Source organism: Pimephales promelas, chromosome 3, assembly GCF_988280905.1.
Source record: "Pimephales promelas chromosome 3, fPimPro1.hap1.1, whole genome shotgun sequence".
In the NCBI taxonomy this organism is placed as follows: Eukaryota; Metazoa; Chordata; class Actinopteri; order Cypriniformes; family Leuciscidae; genus Pimephales; species Pimephales promelas.
In genome coordinates this window covers 47,002,640-47,016,335 of record NC_142771.1, presented here as the reverse complement: position 1 = coordinate 47,016,335, position 13,696 = coordinate 47,002,640, and the positions used below count along the sequence as shown (strand labels likewise).

Sequence of the window (13,696 nt, the reverse complement as noted above, 5' to 3'; positions counted from 1 at the left end):
CTGCTGCCAAAATTGGGCTATTTGAATGGTTAGAACATTAGGGTAGTAAACTACATAAAGCTTACAGCACCTGGTATTCCCAGGCGGTCTCCCATCCAAGTACTAACCAGGCCCGACCCTGCTTAGCTTCCGAGATCAGGCGAGTTCGGGCGTTCTCAAGGTGGTATGGCCGTAAGCGAAATCTGCTGCCAAAATTGGGCTATTTGAATGGTTAGAACATTAGGGTAGTAAACTACATAAAGCTTACAGCACCTGGTATTCCCAGGCGGTCTCCCATCCAAGTACTAACCAGGCCCGACCCTGCTTAGCTTCCGAGATCAGACGAGTTCGGGCGTTCTCAAGGTGGTATGGCCGTAAGCGAAATCTGCTGCCAAAATTGGGCTATTTGAATGGTTAGAACATTAGGGTAGTAAACTACATAAAGCTTACAGCACCTGGTATTCCCAGGCGGTCTCCCATCCAAGTACTAACCAGGCCCGACCCTGCTTAGCTTCCGAGATCAGACGAGTTCGGGCGTTCTCAAGGTGGTATGGCCGTAAGCGAAATCTGCTGCCAAAATTGGGCTATTTGAATGGTTAGAACATTAGGGTAGTAAACTACATAAAGCTTACAGCACCTGGTATTCCCAGGCGGTCTCCCATCCAAGTACTAACCAGGCCCGACCCTGCTTAGCTTCCGAGATCAGACGAGTTCGGGCGTTCTCAAGGTGGTATGGCCGTAAGCGAAATCTGCTGCCAAAATTGGGCTATTTGAAGAAGAAAAAAAAGAGACTCTTTCAGGCTTTCTGAAGAAACTGAGAGACTATTTCAGGAATTTTGAGGGGAAAAAAGACAATTTAGGATTTTTGAAACATTTCATTGACTCTTTTTTTTTTTTTTTTTTTAAACAATAAAGCTTACAGCACCTGGTATTCCCAGGCGGTCTCCCATCCAAGTACTAACCAGGCCCGACCCTGCTTAGCTTCCGAGATCAGACGAGTTCGGGCGTTCTCAAGGTGGTATGGCCGTAAGCGAAATCTGCTGCCAAAATTGGGCTATTTGAATGGTTAGAACATTAGGGTTGTAAACTACATAAAGCTTACAGCACCTGGTATTCCCAGGCGGTCTCCCATCCAAGTACTAACCAGGCCCGACCCTGCTTAGCTTCCGAGATCAGACGAGTTCGGGCGTTCTCAAGGTGGTATGGCCGTAAGCGAAATCTGCTGCCAAAATTGGGCTATTTGAATGGTTAGAACATTAGGGTAGTAAACTACATAAAGCTTACAGCACCTGGTATTCCCAGGCGGTCTCCCATCCAAGTACTAACCAGGCCCGACCCTGCTTAGCTTCCGAGATCAGACGAGTTCGGGCGTTCTCAAGGTGGTATGGCCGTAAGCGAAATCTGCTGCCAAAATTGGGCTATTTGAATGGTTAGAACATTAGGGTAGTAAACTACATAAAGCTTACAGCACCTGGTATTCCCAGGCGGTCTCCCATCCAAGTACTAACCAGGCCCGACCCTGCTTAGCTTCCGAGATCAGACGAGTTCGGGCGTTCTCAAGGTGGTATGGCCGTAAGCGAAATCTGCTGCCAAAATTGGGCTATTTGAATGGTTAGAACATTAGGGTAGTAAACTACATAAAGCTTACAGCACCTGGTATTCCCAGGCGGTCTCCCATCCAAGTACTAACCAGGCCCGACCCTGCTTAGCTTCCGAGATCAGACGAGTTCGGGCGTTCTCAAGGTGGTATGGCCGTAAGCGGAATCTGCTGCCAAAATTGGGCTATTTGAATGGTTAGAACATTAGGGTAGTAAACTACATAAAGCTTACAGCACCTGGTATTCCCAGGCGGTCTCCCATCCAAGTACTAACCAGGCCCGACCCTGCTTAGCTTCCGAGATCAGACGAGTTCGGGCGTTCTCAAGGTGGTATGGCCGTAAGCGAAATCTGCTGCCAAAATTGGGCTATTTGAATGGTTAGAACATTAGGGTAGTAAACTACATAAAGCTTACAGCACCTGGTATTCCCAGGCGGTCTCCCATCCAAGTACTAACCAGGCCCGACCCTGCTTAGCTTCCGAGATCAGACGAGTTCGGGCGTTCTCAAGGTGGTATGGCCGTAAGCGAAATCTGCTGCCAAAATTGGGCTATTTGAATGGTTAGAACATTAGGGTAGTAAACTACATAAAGCTTACAGCACCTGGTATTCCCAGGCGGTCTCCCATCCAAGTACTAACCAGGCCCGACCCTGCTTAGCTTCCGAGATCAGACGAGTTCGGGCGTTCTCAAGGTGGTATGGCCGTAAGCGAAATCTGCTGCCAAAATTGGGCTATTTGAATGGTTAGAACATTAGGGTAGTAAACTACATAAAGCTTACAGCACCTGGTATTCCCAGGCGGTCTCCCATCCAAGTACTAACCAGGCCCGACCCTGCTTAGCTTCCGAGATCAGACGAGTTCGGGCGTTCTCAAGGTGGTATGGCCGTAAGCGAAATCTGCTGCCAAAATTGGGCTATTTGAATGGTTAGAACATTAGGGTAGTAAACTACATAAAGCTTACAGCACCTGGTATTCCCAGGCGGTCTCCCATCCAAGTACTAACCAGGCCCGACCCTGCTTAGCTTCCGAGATCAGACGAGTTCGGGCGTTCTCAAGGTGGTATGGCCGTAAGCGAAATCTGCTGCCAAAATTGGGCTATTTGAATGGTTAGAACATTAGGGTAGTAAACTACATAAAGCTTACAGCACCTGGTATTCCCAGGCGGTCTCCCATCCAAGTACTAACCAGGCCCGACCCTGCTTAGCTTCCGAGATCAGGCGAGTTCGGGCGTTCTCAAGGTGGTATGGCCGTAAGCGAAATCTGCTGCCAAAATTGGGCTATTTGAATGGTTAGAACATTAGGGTAGTAAACTACATAAAGCTTACAGCACCTGGTATTCCCAGGCGGTCTCCCATCCAAGTACTAACCAGGCCCGACCCTGCTTAGCTTCCGAGATCAGACGAGTTCGGGCGTTCTCAAGGTGGTATGGCCGTAAGCGAAATCTGCTGCCAAAATTGGGCTATTTGAATGGTTAGAACATTAGGGTAGTAAACTACATAAAGCTTACAGCACCTGGTATTCCCAGGCGGTCTCCCATCCAAGTACTAACCAGGCCCGACCCTGCTTAGCTTCCGAGATCAGACGAGTTCGGGCGTTCTCAAGGTGGTATGGCCGTAAGCGAAATCTGCTGCCAAAATTGGGCTATTTGAATGGTTAGAACATTAGGGTAGTAAACTACATAAAGCTTACAGCACCTGGTATTCCCAGGCGGTCTCCCATCCAAGTACTAACCAGGCCCGACCCTGCTTAGCTTCCGAGATCAGACGAGTTCGGGCGTTCTCAAGGTGGTATGGCCGTAAGCGAAATCTGCTGCCAAAATTGGGCTATTTGAATGGTTAGAACATTAGGGTAGTAAACTACATAAAGCTTACAGCACCTGGTATTCCCAGGCGGTCTCCCATCCAAGTACTAACCAGGCCCGACCCTGCTTAGCTTCCGAGATCAGACGAGTTCGGGCGTTCTCAAGGTGGTATGGCCGTAAGCGAAATCTGCTGCCAAAATTGGGCTATTTGAAGAAGAAAAAAAAGAGACTCTTTCAGGCTTTCTGAAGAAACTGAGAGACTATTTCAGGAATTTTGAGGGGAAAAAAGACAATTTAGGATTTTTGAAACATTTCATTGACTCTTTTTTTTTTTTTTTTTTAAACAATAAAGCTTACAGCACCTGGTATTCCCAGGCGGTCTCCCATCCAAGTACTAACCAGGCCCGACCCTGCTTAGCTTCCGAGATCAGACGAGTTCGGGCGTTCTCAAGGTGGTATGGCCGTAAGCGAAATCTGCTGCCAAAATTGGGCTATTTGAATGGTTAGAACATTAGGGTTGTAAACTACATAAAGCTTACAGCACCTGGTATTCCCAGGCGGTCTCCCATCCAAGTACTAACCAGGCCCGACCCTGCTTAGCTTCCGAGATCAGACGAGTTCGGGCGTTCTCAAGGTGGTATGGCCGTAAGCGAAATCTGCTGCCAAAATTGGGCTATTTGAATGGTTAGAACATTAGGGTAGTAAACTACATAAAGCTTACAGCACCTGGTATTCCCAGGCGGTCTCCCATCCAAGTACTAACCAGGCCCGACCCTGCTTAGCTTCCGAGATCAGACGAGTTCGGGCGTTCTCAAGGTGGTATGGCCGTAAGCGAAATCTGCTGCCAAAATTGGGCTATTTGAATGGTTAGAACATTAGGGTAGTAAACTACATAAAGCTTACAGCACCTGGTATTCCCAGGCGGTCTCCCATCCAAGTACTAACCAGGCCCGACCCTGCTTAGCTTCCGAGATCAGACGAGTTCGGGCGTTCTCAAGGTGGTATGGCCGTAAGCGAAATCTGCTGCCAAAATTGGGCTATTTGAATGGTTAGAACATTAGGGTAGTAAACTACATAAAGCTTACAGCACCTGGTATTCCCAGGCGGTCTCCCATCCAAGTACTAACCAGGCCCGACCCTGCTTAGCTTCCGAGATCAGACGAGTTCGGGCGTTCTCAAGGTGGTATGGCCGTAAGCGAAATCTGCTGCCAAAATTGGGCTATTTGAATGGTTAGAACATTAGGGTAGTAAACTACATAAAGCTTACAGCACCTGGTATTCCCAGGCGGTCTCCCATCCAAGTACTAACCAGGCCCGACCCTGCTTAGCTTCCGAGATCAGACGAGTTCGGGCGTTCTCAAGGTGGTATGGCCGTAAGCGGAATCTGCTGCCAAAATTGGGCTATTTGAATGGTTAGAACATTAGGGTAGTAAACTACATAAAGCTTACAGCACCTGGTATTCCCAGGCGGTCTCCCATCCAAGTACTAACCAGGCCCGACCCTGCTTAGCTTCCGAGATCAGGCGAGTTCGGGCGTTCTCAAGGTGGTATGGCCGTAAGCGAAATCTGCTGCCAAAATTGGGCTATTTGAATGGTTAGAACATTAGGGTAGTAAACTACATAAAGCTTACAGCACCTGGTATTCCCAGGCGGTCTCCCATCCAAGTACTAACCAGGCCCGACCCTGCTTAGCTTCCGAGATCAGACGAGTTCGGGCGTTCTCAAGGTGGTATGGCCGTAAGCGAAATCTGCTGCCAAAATTGGGCTATTTGAATGGTTAGAACATTAGGGTAGTAAACTACATAAAGCTTACAGCACCTGGTATTCCCAGGCGGTCTCCCATCCAAGTACTAACCAGGCCCGACCCTGCTTAGCTTCCGAGATCAGACGAGTTCGGGCGTTCTCAAGGTGGTATGGCCGTAAGCGAAATCTGCTGCCAAAATTGGGCTATTTGAATGGTTAGAACATTAGGGTAGTAAACTACATAAAGCTTACAGCACCTGGTATTCCCAGGCGGTCTCCCATCCAAGTACTAACCAGGCCCGACCCTGCTTAGCTTCCGAGATCAGACGAGTTCGGGCGTTCTCAAGGTGGTATGGCCGTAAGCGAAATCTGCTGCCAAAATTGGGCTATTTGAAGAAGAAAAAAAAGAGACTCTTTCAGGCTTTCTGAAGAAACTGAGAGACTATTTCAGGAATTTTGAGGGGAAAAAAGACAATTTAGGATTTTTGAAACATTTCATTGACTCTTTTTTTTTTTTTTTTTTTTAAACAATAAAGCTTACAGCACCTGGTATTCCCAGGCGGTCTCCCATCCAAGTACTAACCAGGCCCGACCCTGCTTAGCTTCCGAGATCAGACGAGTTCGGGCGTTCTCAAGGTGGTATGGCCGTAAGCGAAATCTGCTGCCAAAATTGGGCTATTTGAATGGTTAGAACATTAGGGTTGTAAACTACATAAAGCTTACAGCACCTGGTATTCCCAGGCGGTCTCCCATCCAAGTACTAACCAGGCCCGACCCTGCTTAGCTTCCGAGATCAGACGAGTTCGGGCGTTCTCAAGGTGGTATGGCCGTAAGCGAAATCTGCTGCCAAAATTGGGCTATTTGAATGGTTAGAACATTAGGGTAGTAAACTACATAAAGCTTACAGCACCTGGTATTCCCAGGCGGTCTCCCATCCAAGTACTAACCAGGCCCGACCCTGCTTAGCTTCCGAGATCAGACGAGTTCGGGCGTTCTCAAGGTGGTATGGCCGTAAGCGAAATCTGCTGCCAAAATTGGGCTATTTGAATGGTTAGAACATTAGGGTAGTAAACTACATAAAGCTTACAGCACCTGGTATTCCCAGGCGGTCTCCCATCCAAGTACTAACCAGGCCCGACCCTGCTTAGCTTCCGAGATCAGACGAGTTCGGGCGTTCTCAAGGTGGTATGGCCGTAAGCGAAATCTGCTGCCAAAATTGGGCTATTTGAATGGTTAGAACATTAGGGTAGTAAACTACATAAAGCTTACAGCACCTGGTATTCCCAGGCGGTCTCCCATCCAAGTACTAACCAGGCCCGACCCTGCTTAGCTTCCGAGATCAGACGAGTTCGGGCGTTCTCAAGGTGGTATGGCCGTAAGCGGAATCTGCTGCCAAAATTGGGCTATTTGAATGGTTAGAACATTAGGGTAGTAAACTACATAAAGCTTACAGCACCTGGTATTCCCAGGCGGTCTCCCATCCAAGTACTAACCAGGCCCGACCCTGCTTAGCTTCCGAGATCAGACGAGTTCGGGCGTTCTCAAGGTGGTATGGCCGTAAGCGAAATCTGCTGCCAAAATTGGGCTATTTGAATGGTTAGAACATTAGGGTAGTAAACTACATAAAGCTTACAGCACCTGGTATTCCCAGGCGGTCTCCCATCCAAGTACTAACCAGGCCCGACCCTGCTTAGCTTCCGAGATCAGACGAGTTCGGGCGTTCTCAAGGTGGTATGGCCGTAAGCGAAATCTGCTGCCAAAATTGGGCTATTTGAATGGTTAGAACATTAGGGTAGTAAACTACATAAAGCTTACAGCACCTGGTATTCCCAGGCGGTCTCCCATCCAAGTACTAACCAGGCCCGACCCTGCTTAGCTTCCGAGATCAGACGAGTTCGGGCGTTCTCAAGGTGGTATGGCCGTAAGCGAAATCTGCTGCCAAAATTGGGCTATTTGAATGGTTAGAACATTAGGGTAGTAAACTACATAAAGCTTACAGCACCTGGTATTCCCAGGCGGTCTCCCATCCAAGTACTAACCAGGCCCGACCCTGCTTAGCTTCCGAGATCAGACGAGTTCGGGCGTTCTCAAGGTGGTATGGCCGTAAGCGAAATCTGCTGCCAAAATTGGGCTATTTGAATGGTTAGAACATTAGGGTAGTAAACTACATAAAGCTTACAGCACCTGGTATTCCCAGGCGGTCTCCCATCCAAGTACTAACCAGGCCCGACCCTGCTTAGCTTCCGAGATCAGACGAGTTCGGGCGTTCTCAAGGTGGTATGGCCGTAAGCGAAATCTGCTGCCAAAATTGGGCTATTTGAATGGTTAGAACATTAGGGTAGTAAACTACATAAAGCTTACAGCACCTGGTATTCCCAGGCGGTCTCCCATCCAAGTACTAACCAGGCCCGACCCTGCTTAGCTTCCGAGATCAGGCGAGTTCGGGCGTTCTCAAGGTGGTATGGCCGTAAGCGAAATCTGCTGCCAAAATTGGGCTATTTGAATGGTTAGAACATTAGGGTAGTAAACTACATAAAGCTTACAGCACCTGGTATTCCCAGGCGGTCTCCCATCCAAGTACTAACCAGGCCCGACCCTGCTTAGCTTCCGAGATCAGACGAGTTCGGGCGTTCTCAAGGTGGTATGGCCGTAAGCGAAATCTGCTGCCAAAATTGGGCTATTTGAATGGTTAGAACATTAGGGTAGTAAACTACATAAAGCTTACAGCACCTGGTATTCCCAGGCGGTCTCCCATCCAAGTACTAACCAGGCCCGACCCTGCTTAGCTTCCGAGATCAGACGAGTTCGGGCGTTCTCAAGGTGGTATGGCCGTAAGCGAAATCTGCTGCCAAAATTGGGCTATTTGAATGGTTAGAACATTAGGGTAGTAAACTACATAAAGCTTACAGCACCTGGTATTCCCAGGCGGTCTCCCATCCAAGTACTAACCAGGCCCGACCCTGCTTAGCTTCCGAGATCAGACGAGTTCGGGCGTTCTCAAGGTGGTATGGCCGTAAGCGAAATCTGCTGCCAAAATTGGGCTATTTGAAGAAGAAAAAAAAGAGACTCTTTCAGGCTTTCTGAAGAAACTGAGAGACTATTTCAGGAATTTTGAGGGGAAAAAAGACAATTTAGGATTTTTGAAACATTTCATTGACTCTTTTTTTTTTTTTTTTTTAAACAATAAAGCTTACAGCACCTGGTATTCCCAGGCGGTCTCCCATCCAAGTACTAACCAGGCCCGACCCTGCTTAGCTTCCGAGATCAGACGAGTTCGGGCGTTCTCAAGGTGGTATGGCCGTAAGCGAAATCTGCTGCCAAAATTGGGCTATTTGAATGGTTAGAACATTAGGGTTGTAAACTACATAAAGCTTACAGCACCTGGTATTCCCAGGCGGTCTCCCATCCAAGTACTAACCAGGCCCGACCCTGCTTAGCTTCCGAGATCAGACGAGTTCGGGCGTTCTCAAGGTGGTATGGCCGTAAGCGAAATCTGCTGCCAAAATTGGGCTATTTGAATGGTTAGAACATTAGGGTAGTAAACTACATAAAGCTTACAGCACCTGGTATTCCCAGGCGGTCTCCCATCCAAGTACTAACCAGGCCCGACCCTGCTTAGCTTCCGAGATCAGACGAGTTCGGGCGTTCTCAAGGTGGTATGGCCGTAAGCGAAATCTGCTGCCAAAATTGGGCTATTTGAATGGTTAGAACATTAGGGTAGTAAACTACATAAAGCTTACAGCACCTGGTATTCCCAGGCGGTCTCCCATCCAAGTACTAACCAGGCCCGACCCTGCTTAGCTTCCGAGATCAGACGAGTTCGGGCGTTCTCAAGGTGGTATGGCCGTAAGCGAAATCTGCTGCCAAAATTGGGCTATTTGAATGGTTAGAACATTAGGGTAGTAAACTACATAAAGCTTACAGCACCTGGTATTCCCAGGCGGTCTCCCATCCAAGTACTAACCAGGCCCGACCCTGCTTAGCTTCCGAGATCAGACGAGTTCGGGCGTTCTCAAGGTGGTATGGCCGTAAGCGAAATCTGCTGCCAAAATTGGGCTATTTGAATGGTTAGAACATTAGGGTAGTAAACTACATAAAGCTTACAGCACCTGGTATTCCCAGGCGGTCTCCCATCCAAGTACTAACCAGGCCCGACCCTGCTTAGCTTCCGAGATCAGACGAGTTCGGGCGTTCTCAAGGTGGTATGGCCGTAAGCGGAATCTGCTGCCAAAATTGGGCTATTTGAATGGTTAGAACATTAGGGTAGTAAACTACATAAAGCTTACAGCACCTGGTATTCCCAGGCGGTCTCCCATCCAAGTACTAACCAGGCCCGACCCTGCTTAGCTTCCGAGATCAGGCGAGTTCGGGCGTTCTCAAGGTGGTATGGCCGTAAGCGAAATCTGCTGCCAAAATTGGGCTATTTGAATGGTTAGAACATTAGGGTAGTAAACTACATAAAGCTTACAGCACCTGGTATTCCCAGGCGGTCTCCCATCCAAGTACTAACCAGGCCCGACCCTGCTTAGCTTCCGAGATCAGACGAGTTCGGGCGTTCTCAAGGTGGTATGGCCGTAAGCGAAATCTGCTGCCAAAATTGGGCTATTTGAATGGTTAGAACATTAGGGTAGTAAACTACATAAAGCTTACAGCACCTGGTATTCCCAGGCGGTCTCCCATCCAAGTACTAACCAGGCCCGACCCTGCTTAGCTTCCGAGATCAGACGAGTTCGGGCGTTCTCAAGGTGGTATGGCCGTAAGCGAAATCTGCTGCCAAAATTGGGCTATTTGAATGGTTAGAACATTAGGGTAGTAAACTACATAAAGCTTACAGCACCTGGTATTCCCAGGCGGTCTCCCATCCAAGTACTAACCAGGCCCGACCCTGCTTAGCTTCCGAGATCAGACGAGTTCGGGCGTTCTCAAGGTGGTATGGCCGTAAGCGAAATCTGCTGCCAAAATTGGGCTATTTGAAGAAGAAAAAAAAGAGACTCTTTCAGGCTTTCTGAAGAAACTGAGAGACTATTTCAGGAATTTTGAGGGGAAAAAAGACAATTTAGGATTTTTGAAACATTTCATTGACTCTTTTTTTTTTTTTTTTTTTAAACAATAAAGCTTACAGCACCTGGTATTCCCAGGCGGTCTCCCATCCAAGTACTAACCAGGCCCGACCCTGCTTAGCTTCCGAGATCAGACGAGTTCGGGCGTTCTCAAGGTGGTATGGCCGTAAGCGAAATCTGCTGCCAAAATTGGGCTATTTGAATGGTTAGAACATTAGGGTTGTAAACTACATAAAGCTTACAGCACCTGGTATTCCCAGGCGGTCTCCCATCCAAGTACTAACCAGGCCCGACCCTGCTTAGCTTCCGAGATCAGACGAGTTCGGGCGTTCTCAAGGTGGTATGGCCGTAAGCGAAATCTGCTGCCAAAATTGGGCTATTTGAATGGTTAGAACATTAGGGTAGTAAACTACATAAAGCTTACAGCACCTGGTATTCCCAGGCGGTCTCCCATCCAAGTACTAACCAGGCCCGACCCTGCTTAGCTTCCGAGATCAGACGAGTTCGGGCGTTCTCAAGGTGGTATGGCCGTAAGCGAAATCTGCTGCCAAAATTGGGCTATTTGAATGGTTAGAACATTAGGGTAGTAAACTACATAAAGCTTACAGCACCTGGTATTCCCAGGCGGTCTCCCATCCAAGTACTAACCAGGCCCGACCCTGCTTAGCTTCCGAGATCAGACGAGTTCGGGCGTTCTCAAGGTGGTATGGCCGTAAGCGAAATCTGCTGCCAAAATTGGGCTATTTGAATGGTTAGAACATTAGGGTAGTAAACTACATAAAGCTTACAGCACCTGGTATTCCCAGGCGGTCTCCCATCCAAGTACTAACCAGGCCCGACCCTGCTTAGCTTCCGAGATCAGACGAGTTCGGGCGTTCTCAAGGTGGTATGGCCGTAAGCGGAATCTGCTGCCAAAATTGGGCTATTTGAATGGTTAGAACATTAGGGTAGTAAACTACATAAAGCTTACAGCACCTGGTATTCCCAGGCGGTCTCCCATCCAAGTACTAACCAGGCCCGACCCTGCTTAGCTTCCGAGATCAGGCGAGTTCGGGCGTTCTCAAGGTGGTATGGCCGTAAGCGAAATCTGCTGCCAAAATTGGGCTATTTGAATGGTTAGAACATTAGGGTAGTAAACTACATAAAGCTTACAGCACCTGGTATTCCCAGGCGGTCTCCCATCCAAGTACTAACCAGGCCCGACCCTGCTTAGCTTCCGAGATCAGACGAGTTCGGGCGTTCTCAAGGTGGTATGGCCGTAAGCGAAATCTGCTGCCAAAATTGGGCTATTTGAATGGTTAGAACATTAGGGTAGTAAACTACATAAAGCTTACAGCACCTGGTATTCCCAGGCGGTCTCCCATCCAAGTACTAACCAGGCCCGACCCTGCTTAGCTTCCGAGATCAGACGAGTTCGGGCGTTCTCAAGGTGGTATGGCCGTAAGCGAAATCTGCTGCCAAAATTGGGCTATTTGAATGGTTAGAACATTAGGGTAGTAAACTACATAAAGCTTACAGCACCTGGTATTCCCAGGCGGTCTCCCATCCAAGTACTAACCAGGCCCGACCCTGCTTAGCTTCCGAGATCAGACGAGTTCGGGCGTTCTCAAGGTGGTATGGCCGTAAGCGAAATCTGCTGCCAAAATTGGGCTATTTGAAGAAGAAAAAAAAGAGACTCTTTCAGGCTTTCTGAAGAAACTGAGAGACTATTTCAGGAATTTTGAGGGGAAAAAAGACAATTTAGGATTTTTGAAACATTTCATTGACTCTTTTTTTTTTTTTTTTTTTAAACAATAAAGCTTACAGCACCTGGTATTCCCAGGCGGTCTCCCATCCAAGTACTAACCAGGCCCGACCCTGCTTAGCTTCCGAGATCAGACGAGTTCGGGCGTTCTCAAGGTGGTATGGCCGTAAGCGAAATCTGCTGCCAAAATTGGGCTATTTGAATGGTTAGAACATTAGGGTTGTAAACTACATAAAGCTTACAGCACCTGGTATTCCCAGGCGGTCTCCCATCCAAGTACTAACCAGGCCCGACCCTGCTTAGCTTCCGAGATCAGACGAGTTCGGGCGTTCTCAAGGTGGTATGGCCGTAAGCGAAATCTGCTGCCAAAATTGGGCTATTTGAATGGTTAGAACATTAGGGTAGTAAACTACATAAAGCTTACAGCACCTGGTATTCCCAGGCGGTCTCCCATCCAAGTACTAACCAGGCCCGACCCTGCTTAGCTTCCGAGATCAGACGAGTTCGGGCGTTCTCAAGGTGGTATGGCCGTAAGCGAAATCTGCTGCCAAAATTGGGCTATTTGAATGGTTAGAACATTAGGGTAGTAAACTACATAAAGCTTACAGCACCTGGTATTCCCAGGCGGTCTCCCATCCAAGTACTAACCAGGCCCGACCCTGCTTAGCTTCCGAGATCAGACGAGTTCGGGCGTTCTCAAGGTGGTATGGCCGTAAGCGAAATCTGCTGCCAAAATTGGGCTATTTGAATGGTTAGAACATTAGGGTAGTAAACTACATAAAGCTTACAGCACCTGGTATTCCCAGGCGGTCTCCCATCCAAGTACTAACCAGGCCCGACCCTGCTTAGCTTCCGAGATCAGACGAGTTCGGGCGTTCTCAAGGTGGTATGGCCGTAAGCGAAATCTGCTGCCAAAATTGGGCTATTTGAATGGTTAGAACATTAGGGTAGTAAACTACATAAAGCTTACAGCACCTGGTATTCCCAGGCGGTCTCCCATCCAAGTACTAACCAGGCCCGACCCTGCTTAGCTTCCGAGATCAGACGAGTTCGGGCGTTCTCAAGGTGGTATGGCCGTAAGCGGAATCTGCTGCCAAAATTGGGCTATTTGAATGGTTAGAACATTAGGGTAGTAAACTACATAAAGCTTACAGCACCTGGTATTCCCAGGCGGTCTCCCATCCAAGTACTAACCAGGCCCGACCCTGCTTAGCTTCCGAGATCAGACGAGTTCGGGCGTTCTCAAGGTGGTATGGCCGTAAGCGAAATCTGCTGCCAAAATTGGGCTATTTGAATGGTTAGAACATTAGGGTAGTAAACTACATAAAGCTTACAGCACCTGGTATTCCCAGGCGGTCTCCCATCCAAGTACTAACCAGGCCCGACCCTGCTTAGCTTCCGAGATCAGACGAGTTCGGGCGTTCTCAAGGTGGTATGGCCGTAAGCGAAATCTGCTGCCAAAATTGGGCTATTTGAATGGTTAGAACATTAGGGTAGTAAACTACATAAAGCTTACAGCACCTGGTATTCCCAGGCGGTCTCCCATCCAAGTACTAACCAGGCCCGACCCTGCTTAGCTTCCGAGATCAGACGAGTTCGGGCGTTCTCAAGGTGGTATGGCCGTAAGCGAAATCTGCTGCCAAAATTGGGCTATTTGAATGGTTAGAACATTAGGGTAGTAAACTACATAAAGCTTACAGCACCTGGTATTCCCAGGCGGTCTCCCATCCAAGTACTAACCAGGCCCGACCCTGCTTAGCTTCCGAGATCAG

At 48.4% G+C, this 13,696-nt stretch overlaps 72 non-coding genes across 72 annotated transcripts in view; all 72 read right to left on the bottom strand.

Moving 5' to 3' along the window:
• Positions 1 to 58: 58 nt before the first annotated feature.
• Positions 59 to 177, bottom strand: LOC148993312 (5S ribosomal RNA). Its single transcript, XR_016162414.1, has one exon. It is a non-coding gene; the product is annotated as a 5S ribosomal RNA (ribosomal RNA).
• Positions 178 to 240: 63 nt separating this feature from the next.
• LOC148993311 (5S ribosomal RNA) lies at positions 241 to 359 on the bottom strand. The gene has a single exon (XR_016158962.1). It is a non-coding gene; the product is annotated as a 5S ribosomal RNA (ribosomal RNA).
• Positions 360 to 422: 63 nt separating this feature from the next.
• Positions 423 to 541, bottom strand: LOC148993310 (5S ribosomal RNA). The gene has a single exon (XR_016158961.1). It is a non-coding gene; the product is annotated as a 5S ribosomal RNA (ribosomal RNA).
• Positions 542 to 604: 63 nt separating this feature from the next.
• Positions 605 to 723, bottom strand: LOC148993309 (5S ribosomal RNA). Its single transcript, XR_016158959.1, has one exon. It is a non-coding gene; the product is annotated as a 5S ribosomal RNA (ribosomal RNA).
• Positions 724 to 892: 169 nt separating this feature from the next.
• LOC148993308 (5S ribosomal RNA) lies at positions 893 to 1,011 on the bottom strand. The gene has a single exon (XR_016158958.1). It is a non-coding gene; the product is annotated as a 5S ribosomal RNA (ribosomal RNA).
• A 63-nt stretch (positions 1,012 to 1,074) lies between these two features.
• On the bottom strand, positions 1,075 to 1,193 carry LOC148993307 (5S ribosomal RNA). The gene has a single exon (XR_016158957.1). It is a non-coding gene; the product is annotated as a 5S ribosomal RNA (ribosomal RNA).
• Positions 1,194 to 1,256: 63 nt separating this feature from the next.
• Positions 1,257 to 1,375, bottom strand: LOC148993306 (5S ribosomal RNA). Its single transcript, XR_016158956.1, has one exon. It is a non-coding gene; the product is annotated as a 5S ribosomal RNA (ribosomal RNA).
• A 63-nt stretch (positions 1,376 to 1,438) lies between these two features.
• Positions 1,439 to 1,557, bottom strand: LOC148993305 (5S ribosomal RNA). The gene has a single exon (XR_016158955.1). It is a non-coding gene; the product is annotated as a 5S ribosomal RNA (ribosomal RNA).
• A 63-nt stretch (positions 1,558 to 1,620) lies between these two features.
• Positions 1,621 to 1,739, bottom strand: LOC148993304 (5S ribosomal RNA). The gene has a single exon (XR_016158954.1). It is a non-coding gene; the product is annotated as a 5S ribosomal RNA (ribosomal RNA).
• A 63-nt stretch (positions 1,740 to 1,802) lies between these two features.
• Positions 1,803 to 1,921, bottom strand: LOC148993303 (5S ribosomal RNA). Its single transcript, XR_016158953.1, has one exon. It is a non-coding gene; the product is annotated as a 5S ribosomal RNA (ribosomal RNA).
• A 63-nt stretch (positions 1,922 to 1,984) lies between these two features.
• On the bottom strand, positions 1,985 to 2,103 carry LOC148993302 (5S ribosomal RNA). The gene has a single exon (XR_016158952.1). It is a non-coding gene; the product is annotated as a 5S ribosomal RNA (ribosomal RNA).
• A 63-nt stretch (positions 2,104 to 2,166) lies between these two features.
• LOC148993301 (5S ribosomal RNA) lies at positions 2,167 to 2,285 on the bottom strand. The gene has a single exon (XR_016158951.1). It is a non-coding gene; the product is annotated as a 5S ribosomal RNA (ribosomal RNA).
• Positions 2,286 to 2,348: 63 nt separating this feature from the next.
• On the bottom strand, positions 2,349 to 2,467 carry LOC148993300 (5S ribosomal RNA). The gene has a single exon (XR_016158950.1). It is a non-coding gene; the product is annotated as a 5S ribosomal RNA (ribosomal RNA).
• Positions 2,468 to 2,530: 63 nt separating this feature from the next.
• Positions 2,531 to 2,649, bottom strand: LOC148993299 (5S ribosomal RNA). The gene has a single exon (XR_016158948.1). It is a non-coding gene; the product is annotated as a 5S ribosomal RNA (ribosomal RNA).
• A 63-nt stretch (positions 2,650 to 2,712) lies between these two features.
• Positions 2,713 to 2,831, bottom strand: LOC148993298 (5S ribosomal RNA). The gene has a single exon (XR_016162413.1). It is a non-coding gene; the product is annotated as a 5S ribosomal RNA (ribosomal RNA).
• A 63-nt stretch (positions 2,832 to 2,894) lies between these two features.
• On the bottom strand, positions 2,895 to 3,013 carry LOC148993297 (5S ribosomal RNA). The gene has a single exon (XR_016158947.1). It is a non-coding gene; the product is annotated as a 5S ribosomal RNA (ribosomal RNA).
• Positions 3,014 to 3,076: 63 nt separating this feature from the next.
• Positions 3,077 to 3,195, bottom strand: LOC148993296 (5S ribosomal RNA). Its single transcript, XR_016158946.1, has one exon. It is a non-coding gene; the product is annotated as a 5S ribosomal RNA (ribosomal RNA).
• A 63-nt stretch (positions 3,196 to 3,258) lies between these two features.
• LOC148993295 (5S ribosomal RNA) lies at positions 3,259 to 3,377 on the bottom strand. The gene has a single exon (XR_016158945.1). It is a non-coding gene; the product is annotated as a 5S ribosomal RNA (ribosomal RNA).
• Positions 3,378 to 3,440: 63 nt separating this feature from the next.
• Positions 3,441 to 3,559, bottom strand: LOC148993294 (5S ribosomal RNA). Its single transcript, XR_016158944.1, has one exon. It is a non-coding gene; the product is annotated as a 5S ribosomal RNA (ribosomal RNA).
• A 168-nt stretch (positions 3,560 to 3,727) lies between these two features.
• On the bottom strand, positions 3,728 to 3,846 carry LOC148993293 (5S ribosomal RNA). The gene has a single exon (XR_016158943.1). It is a non-coding gene; the product is annotated as a 5S ribosomal RNA (ribosomal RNA).
• Positions 3,847 to 3,909: 63 nt separating this feature from the next.
• LOC148993292 (5S ribosomal RNA) lies at positions 3,910 to 4,028 on the bottom strand. Its single transcript, XR_016158942.1, has one exon. It is a non-coding gene; the product is annotated as a 5S ribosomal RNA (ribosomal RNA).
• A 63-nt stretch (positions 4,029 to 4,091) lies between these two features.
• On the bottom strand, positions 4,092 to 4,210 carry LOC148993291 (5S ribosomal RNA). The gene has a single exon (XR_016158941.1). It is a non-coding gene; the product is annotated as a 5S ribosomal RNA (ribosomal RNA).
• Positions 4,211 to 4,273: 63 nt separating this feature from the next.
• On the bottom strand, positions 4,274 to 4,392 carry LOC148993290 (5S ribosomal RNA). Its single transcript, XR_016158940.1, has one exon. It is a non-coding gene; the product is annotated as a 5S ribosomal RNA (ribosomal RNA).
• Positions 4,393 to 4,455: 63 nt separating this feature from the next.
• LOC148993289 (5S ribosomal RNA) lies at positions 4,456 to 4,574 on the bottom strand. Its single transcript, XR_016158939.1, has one exon. It is a non-coding gene; the product is annotated as a 5S ribosomal RNA (ribosomal RNA).
• Positions 4,575 to 4,637: 63 nt separating this feature from the next.
• On the bottom strand, positions 4,638 to 4,756 carry LOC148993288 (5S ribosomal RNA). The gene has a single exon (XR_016158937.1). It is a non-coding gene; the product is annotated as a 5S ribosomal RNA (ribosomal RNA).
• Positions 4,757 to 4,819: 63 nt separating this feature from the next.
• Positions 4,820 to 4,938, bottom strand: LOC148993287 (5S ribosomal RNA). The gene has a single exon (XR_016162412.1). It is a non-coding gene; the product is annotated as a 5S ribosomal RNA (ribosomal RNA).
• A 63-nt stretch (positions 4,939 to 5,001) lies between these two features.
• On the bottom strand, positions 5,002 to 5,120 carry LOC148993286 (5S ribosomal RNA). The gene has a single exon (XR_016158936.1). It is a non-coding gene; the product is annotated as a 5S ribosomal RNA (ribosomal RNA).
• A 63-nt stretch (positions 5,121 to 5,183) lies between these two features.
• On the bottom strand, positions 5,184 to 5,302 carry LOC148993285 (5S ribosomal RNA). Its single transcript, XR_016158935.1, has one exon. It is a non-coding gene; the product is annotated as a 5S ribosomal RNA (ribosomal RNA).
• Positions 5,303 to 5,365: 63 nt separating this feature from the next.
• Positions 5,366 to 5,484, bottom strand: LOC148993284 (5S ribosomal RNA). The gene has a single exon (XR_016158934.1). It is a non-coding gene; the product is annotated as a 5S ribosomal RNA (ribosomal RNA).
• A 170-nt stretch (positions 5,485 to 5,654) lies between these two features.
• LOC148993283 (5S ribosomal RNA) lies at positions 5,655 to 5,773 on the bottom strand. Its single transcript, XR_016158933.1, has one exon. It is a non-coding gene; the product is annotated as a 5S ribosomal RNA (ribosomal RNA).
• Positions 5,774 to 5,836: 63 nt separating this feature from the next.
• Positions 5,837 to 5,955, bottom strand: LOC148993282 (5S ribosomal RNA). The gene has a single exon (XR_016158932.1). It is a non-coding gene; the product is annotated as a 5S ribosomal RNA (ribosomal RNA).
• Positions 5,956 to 6,018: 63 nt separating this feature from the next.
• On the bottom strand, positions 6,019 to 6,137 carry LOC148993281 (5S ribosomal RNA). Its single transcript, XR_016158931.1, has one exon. It is a non-coding gene; the product is annotated as a 5S ribosomal RNA (ribosomal RNA).
• Positions 6,138 to 6,200: 63 nt separating this feature from the next.
• Positions 6,201 to 6,319, bottom strand: LOC148993280 (5S ribosomal RNA). The gene has a single exon (XR_016158930.1). It is a non-coding gene; the product is annotated as a 5S ribosomal RNA (ribosomal RNA).
• A 63-nt stretch (positions 6,320 to 6,382) lies between these two features.
• LOC148993279 (5S ribosomal RNA) lies at positions 6,383 to 6,501 on the bottom strand. Its single transcript, XR_016158929.1, has one exon. It is a non-coding gene; the product is annotated as a 5S ribosomal RNA (ribosomal RNA).
• Positions 6,502 to 6,564: 63 nt separating this feature from the next.
• On the bottom strand, positions 6,565 to 6,683 carry LOC148993278 (5S ribosomal RNA). The gene has a single exon (XR_016158928.1). It is a non-coding gene; the product is annotated as a 5S ribosomal RNA (ribosomal RNA).
• A 63-nt stretch (positions 6,684 to 6,746) lies between these two features.
• On the bottom strand, positions 6,747 to 6,865 carry LOC148993277 (5S ribosomal RNA). The gene has a single exon (XR_016158926.1). It is a non-coding gene; the product is annotated as a 5S ribosomal RNA (ribosomal RNA).
• Positions 6,866 to 6,928: 63 nt separating this feature from the next.
• Positions 6,929 to 7,047, bottom strand: LOC148993276 (5S ribosomal RNA). Its single transcript, XR_016158925.1, has one exon. It is a non-coding gene; the product is annotated as a 5S ribosomal RNA (ribosomal RNA).
• Positions 7,048 to 7,110: 63 nt separating this feature from the next.
• Positions 7,111 to 7,229, bottom strand: LOC148993275 (5S ribosomal RNA). Its single transcript, XR_016158924.1, has one exon. It is a non-coding gene; the product is annotated as a 5S ribosomal RNA (ribosomal RNA).
• Positions 7,230 to 7,292: 63 nt separating this feature from the next.
• On the bottom strand, positions 7,293 to 7,411 carry LOC148993274 (5S ribosomal RNA). The gene has a single exon (XR_016158923.1). It is a non-coding gene; the product is annotated as a 5S ribosomal RNA (ribosomal RNA).
• A 63-nt stretch (positions 7,412 to 7,474) lies between these two features.
• Positions 7,475 to 7,593, bottom strand: LOC148993273 (5S ribosomal RNA). The gene has a single exon (XR_016162411.1). It is a non-coding gene; the product is annotated as a 5S ribosomal RNA (ribosomal RNA).
• A 63-nt stretch (positions 7,594 to 7,656) lies between these two features.
• LOC148993272 (5S ribosomal RNA) lies at positions 7,657 to 7,775 on the bottom strand. The gene has a single exon (XR_016158922.1). It is a non-coding gene; the product is annotated as a 5S ribosomal RNA (ribosomal RNA).
• A 63-nt stretch (positions 7,776 to 7,838) lies between these two features.
• Positions 7,839 to 7,957, bottom strand: LOC148993271 (5S ribosomal RNA). Its single transcript, XR_016158921.1, has one exon. It is a non-coding gene; the product is annotated as a 5S ribosomal RNA (ribosomal RNA).
• A 63-nt stretch (positions 7,958 to 8,020) lies between these two features.
• Positions 8,021 to 8,139, bottom strand: LOC148993270 (5S ribosomal RNA). Its single transcript, XR_016158920.1, has one exon. It is a non-coding gene; the product is annotated as a 5S ribosomal RNA (ribosomal RNA).
• A 168-nt stretch (positions 8,140 to 8,307) lies between these two features.
• LOC148993269 (5S ribosomal RNA) lies at positions 8,308 to 8,426 on the bottom strand. The gene has a single exon (XR_016158919.1). It is a non-coding gene; the product is annotated as a 5S ribosomal RNA (ribosomal RNA).
• A 63-nt stretch (positions 8,427 to 8,489) lies between these two features.
• LOC148993268 (5S ribosomal RNA) lies at positions 8,490 to 8,608 on the bottom strand. Its single transcript, XR_016158918.1, has one exon. It is a non-coding gene; the product is annotated as a 5S ribosomal RNA (ribosomal RNA).
• A 63-nt stretch (positions 8,609 to 8,671) lies between these two features.
• Positions 8,672 to 8,790, bottom strand: LOC148993267 (5S ribosomal RNA). Its single transcript, XR_016158917.1, has one exon. It is a non-coding gene; the product is annotated as a 5S ribosomal RNA (ribosomal RNA).
• A 63-nt stretch (positions 8,791 to 8,853) lies between these two features.
• LOC148993266 (5S ribosomal RNA) lies at positions 8,854 to 8,972 on the bottom strand. Its single transcript, XR_016158915.1, has one exon. It is a non-coding gene; the product is annotated as a 5S ribosomal RNA (ribosomal RNA).
• A 63-nt stretch (positions 8,973 to 9,035) lies between these two features.
• LOC148993265 (5S ribosomal RNA) lies at positions 9,036 to 9,154 on the bottom strand. Its single transcript, XR_016158914.1, has one exon. It is a non-coding gene; the product is annotated as a 5S ribosomal RNA (ribosomal RNA).
• Positions 9,155 to 9,217: 63 nt separating this feature from the next.
• Positions 9,218 to 9,336, bottom strand: LOC148993264 (5S ribosomal RNA). Its single transcript, XR_016158913.1, has one exon. It is a non-coding gene; the product is annotated as a 5S ribosomal RNA (ribosomal RNA).
• Positions 9,337 to 9,399: 63 nt separating this feature from the next.
• Positions 9,400 to 9,518, bottom strand: LOC148993263 (5S ribosomal RNA). The gene has a single exon (XR_016162410.1). It is a non-coding gene; the product is annotated as a 5S ribosomal RNA (ribosomal RNA).
• Positions 9,519 to 9,581: 63 nt separating this feature from the next.
• On the bottom strand, positions 9,582 to 9,700 carry LOC148993262 (5S ribosomal RNA). Its single transcript, XR_016158912.1, has one exon. It is a non-coding gene; the product is annotated as a 5S ribosomal RNA (ribosomal RNA).
• A 63-nt stretch (positions 9,701 to 9,763) lies between these two features.
• LOC148993261 (5S ribosomal RNA) lies at positions 9,764 to 9,882 on the bottom strand. Its single transcript, XR_016158911.1, has one exon. It is a non-coding gene; the product is annotated as a 5S ribosomal RNA (ribosomal RNA).
• Positions 9,883 to 9,945: 63 nt separating this feature from the next.
• Positions 9,946 to 10,064, bottom strand: LOC148993260 (5S ribosomal RNA). The gene has a single exon (XR_016158910.1). It is a non-coding gene; the product is annotated as a 5S ribosomal RNA (ribosomal RNA).
• A 169-nt stretch (positions 10,065 to 10,233) lies between these two features.
• Positions 10,234 to 10,352, bottom strand: LOC148993259 (5S ribosomal RNA). The gene has a single exon (XR_016158909.1). It is a non-coding gene; the product is annotated as a 5S ribosomal RNA (ribosomal RNA).
• Positions 10,353 to 10,415: 63 nt separating this feature from the next.
• LOC148993258 (5S ribosomal RNA) lies at positions 10,416 to 10,534 on the bottom strand. The gene has a single exon (XR_016158908.1). It is a non-coding gene; the product is annotated as a 5S ribosomal RNA (ribosomal RNA).
• A 63-nt stretch (positions 10,535 to 10,597) lies between these two features.
• Positions 10,598 to 10,716, bottom strand: LOC148993257 (5S ribosomal RNA). Its single transcript, XR_016158907.1, has one exon. It is a non-coding gene; the product is annotated as a 5S ribosomal RNA (ribosomal RNA).
• A 63-nt stretch (positions 10,717 to 10,779) lies between these two features.
• Positions 10,780 to 10,898, bottom strand: LOC148993256 (5S ribosomal RNA). Its single transcript, XR_016158906.1, has one exon. It is a non-coding gene; the product is annotated as a 5S ribosomal RNA (ribosomal RNA).
• A 63-nt stretch (positions 10,899 to 10,961) lies between these two features.
• On the bottom strand, positions 10,962 to 11,080 carry LOC148993255 (5S ribosomal RNA). The gene has a single exon (XR_016158904.1). It is a non-coding gene; the product is annotated as a 5S ribosomal RNA (ribosomal RNA).
• Positions 11,081 to 11,143: 63 nt separating this feature from the next.
• LOC148993254 (5S ribosomal RNA) lies at positions 11,144 to 11,262 on the bottom strand. The gene has a single exon (XR_016162409.1). It is a non-coding gene; the product is annotated as a 5S ribosomal RNA (ribosomal RNA).
• Positions 11,263 to 11,325: 63 nt separating this feature from the next.
• LOC148993253 (5S ribosomal RNA) lies at positions 11,326 to 11,444 on the bottom strand. The gene has a single exon (XR_016158903.1). It is a non-coding gene; the product is annotated as a 5S ribosomal RNA (ribosomal RNA).
• Positions 11,445 to 11,507: 63 nt separating this feature from the next.
• On the bottom strand, positions 11,508 to 11,626 carry LOC148993252 (5S ribosomal RNA). Its single transcript, XR_016158902.1, has one exon. It is a non-coding gene; the product is annotated as a 5S ribosomal RNA (ribosomal RNA).
• Positions 11,627 to 11,689: 63 nt separating this feature from the next.
• Positions 11,690 to 11,808, bottom strand: LOC148993251 (5S ribosomal RNA). The gene has a single exon (XR_016158901.1). It is a non-coding gene; the product is annotated as a 5S ribosomal RNA (ribosomal RNA).
• A 169-nt stretch (positions 11,809 to 11,977) lies between these two features.
• Positions 11,978 to 12,096, bottom strand: LOC148993250 (5S ribosomal RNA). Its single transcript, XR_016158900.1, has one exon. It is a non-coding gene; the product is annotated as a 5S ribosomal RNA (ribosomal RNA).
• Positions 12,097 to 12,159: 63 nt separating this feature from the next.
• On the bottom strand, positions 12,160 to 12,278 carry LOC148993249 (5S ribosomal RNA). The gene has a single exon (XR_016158899.1). It is a non-coding gene; the product is annotated as a 5S ribosomal RNA (ribosomal RNA).
• Positions 12,279 to 12,341: 63 nt separating this feature from the next.
• LOC148993248 (5S ribosomal RNA) lies at positions 12,342 to 12,460 on the bottom strand. Its single transcript, XR_016158898.1, has one exon. It is a non-coding gene; the product is annotated as a 5S ribosomal RNA (ribosomal RNA).
• A 63-nt stretch (positions 12,461 to 12,523) lies between these two features.
• LOC148993247 (5S ribosomal RNA) lies at positions 12,524 to 12,642 on the bottom strand. The gene has a single exon (XR_016158897.1). It is a non-coding gene; the product is annotated as a 5S ribosomal RNA (ribosomal RNA).
• Positions 12,643 to 12,705: 63 nt separating this feature from the next.
• LOC148993246 (5S ribosomal RNA) lies at positions 12,706 to 12,824 on the bottom strand. The gene has a single exon (XR_016158896.1). It is a non-coding gene; the product is annotated as a 5S ribosomal RNA (ribosomal RNA).
• A 63-nt stretch (positions 12,825 to 12,887) lies between these two features.
• Positions 12,888 to 13,006, bottom strand: LOC148993245 (5S ribosomal RNA). The gene has a single exon (XR_016158895.1). It is a non-coding gene; the product is annotated as a 5S ribosomal RNA (ribosomal RNA).
• Positions 13,007 to 13,069: 63 nt separating this feature from the next.
• On the bottom strand, positions 13,070 to 13,188 carry LOC148993244 (5S ribosomal RNA). Its single transcript, XR_016158893.1, has one exon. It is a non-coding gene; the product is annotated as a 5S ribosomal RNA (ribosomal RNA).
• A 63-nt stretch (positions 13,189 to 13,251) lies between these two features.
• On the bottom strand, positions 13,252 to 13,370 carry LOC148993243 (5S ribosomal RNA). Its single transcript, XR_016158892.1, has one exon. It is a non-coding gene; the product is annotated as a 5S ribosomal RNA (ribosomal RNA).
• A 63-nt stretch (positions 13,371 to 13,433) lies between these two features.
• On the bottom strand, positions 13,434 to 13,552 carry LOC148993242 (5S ribosomal RNA). Its single transcript, XR_016158891.1, has one exon. It is a non-coding gene; the product is annotated as a 5S ribosomal RNA (ribosomal RNA).
• Positions 13,553 to 13,615: 63 nt separating this feature from the next.
• The window catches only part of LOC148993241 (5S ribosomal RNA), a 119-nt gene continuing 38 nt past the window's right edge, over positions 13,616 to 13,696 (bottom strand). The window contains exon 1 of the ribosomal RNA XR_016158890.1: positions 13,616 to 13,696. This exon is cut by the window's right edge and continues 38 nt beyond it. This is a non-coding gene — a ribosomal RNA (5S ribosomal RNA).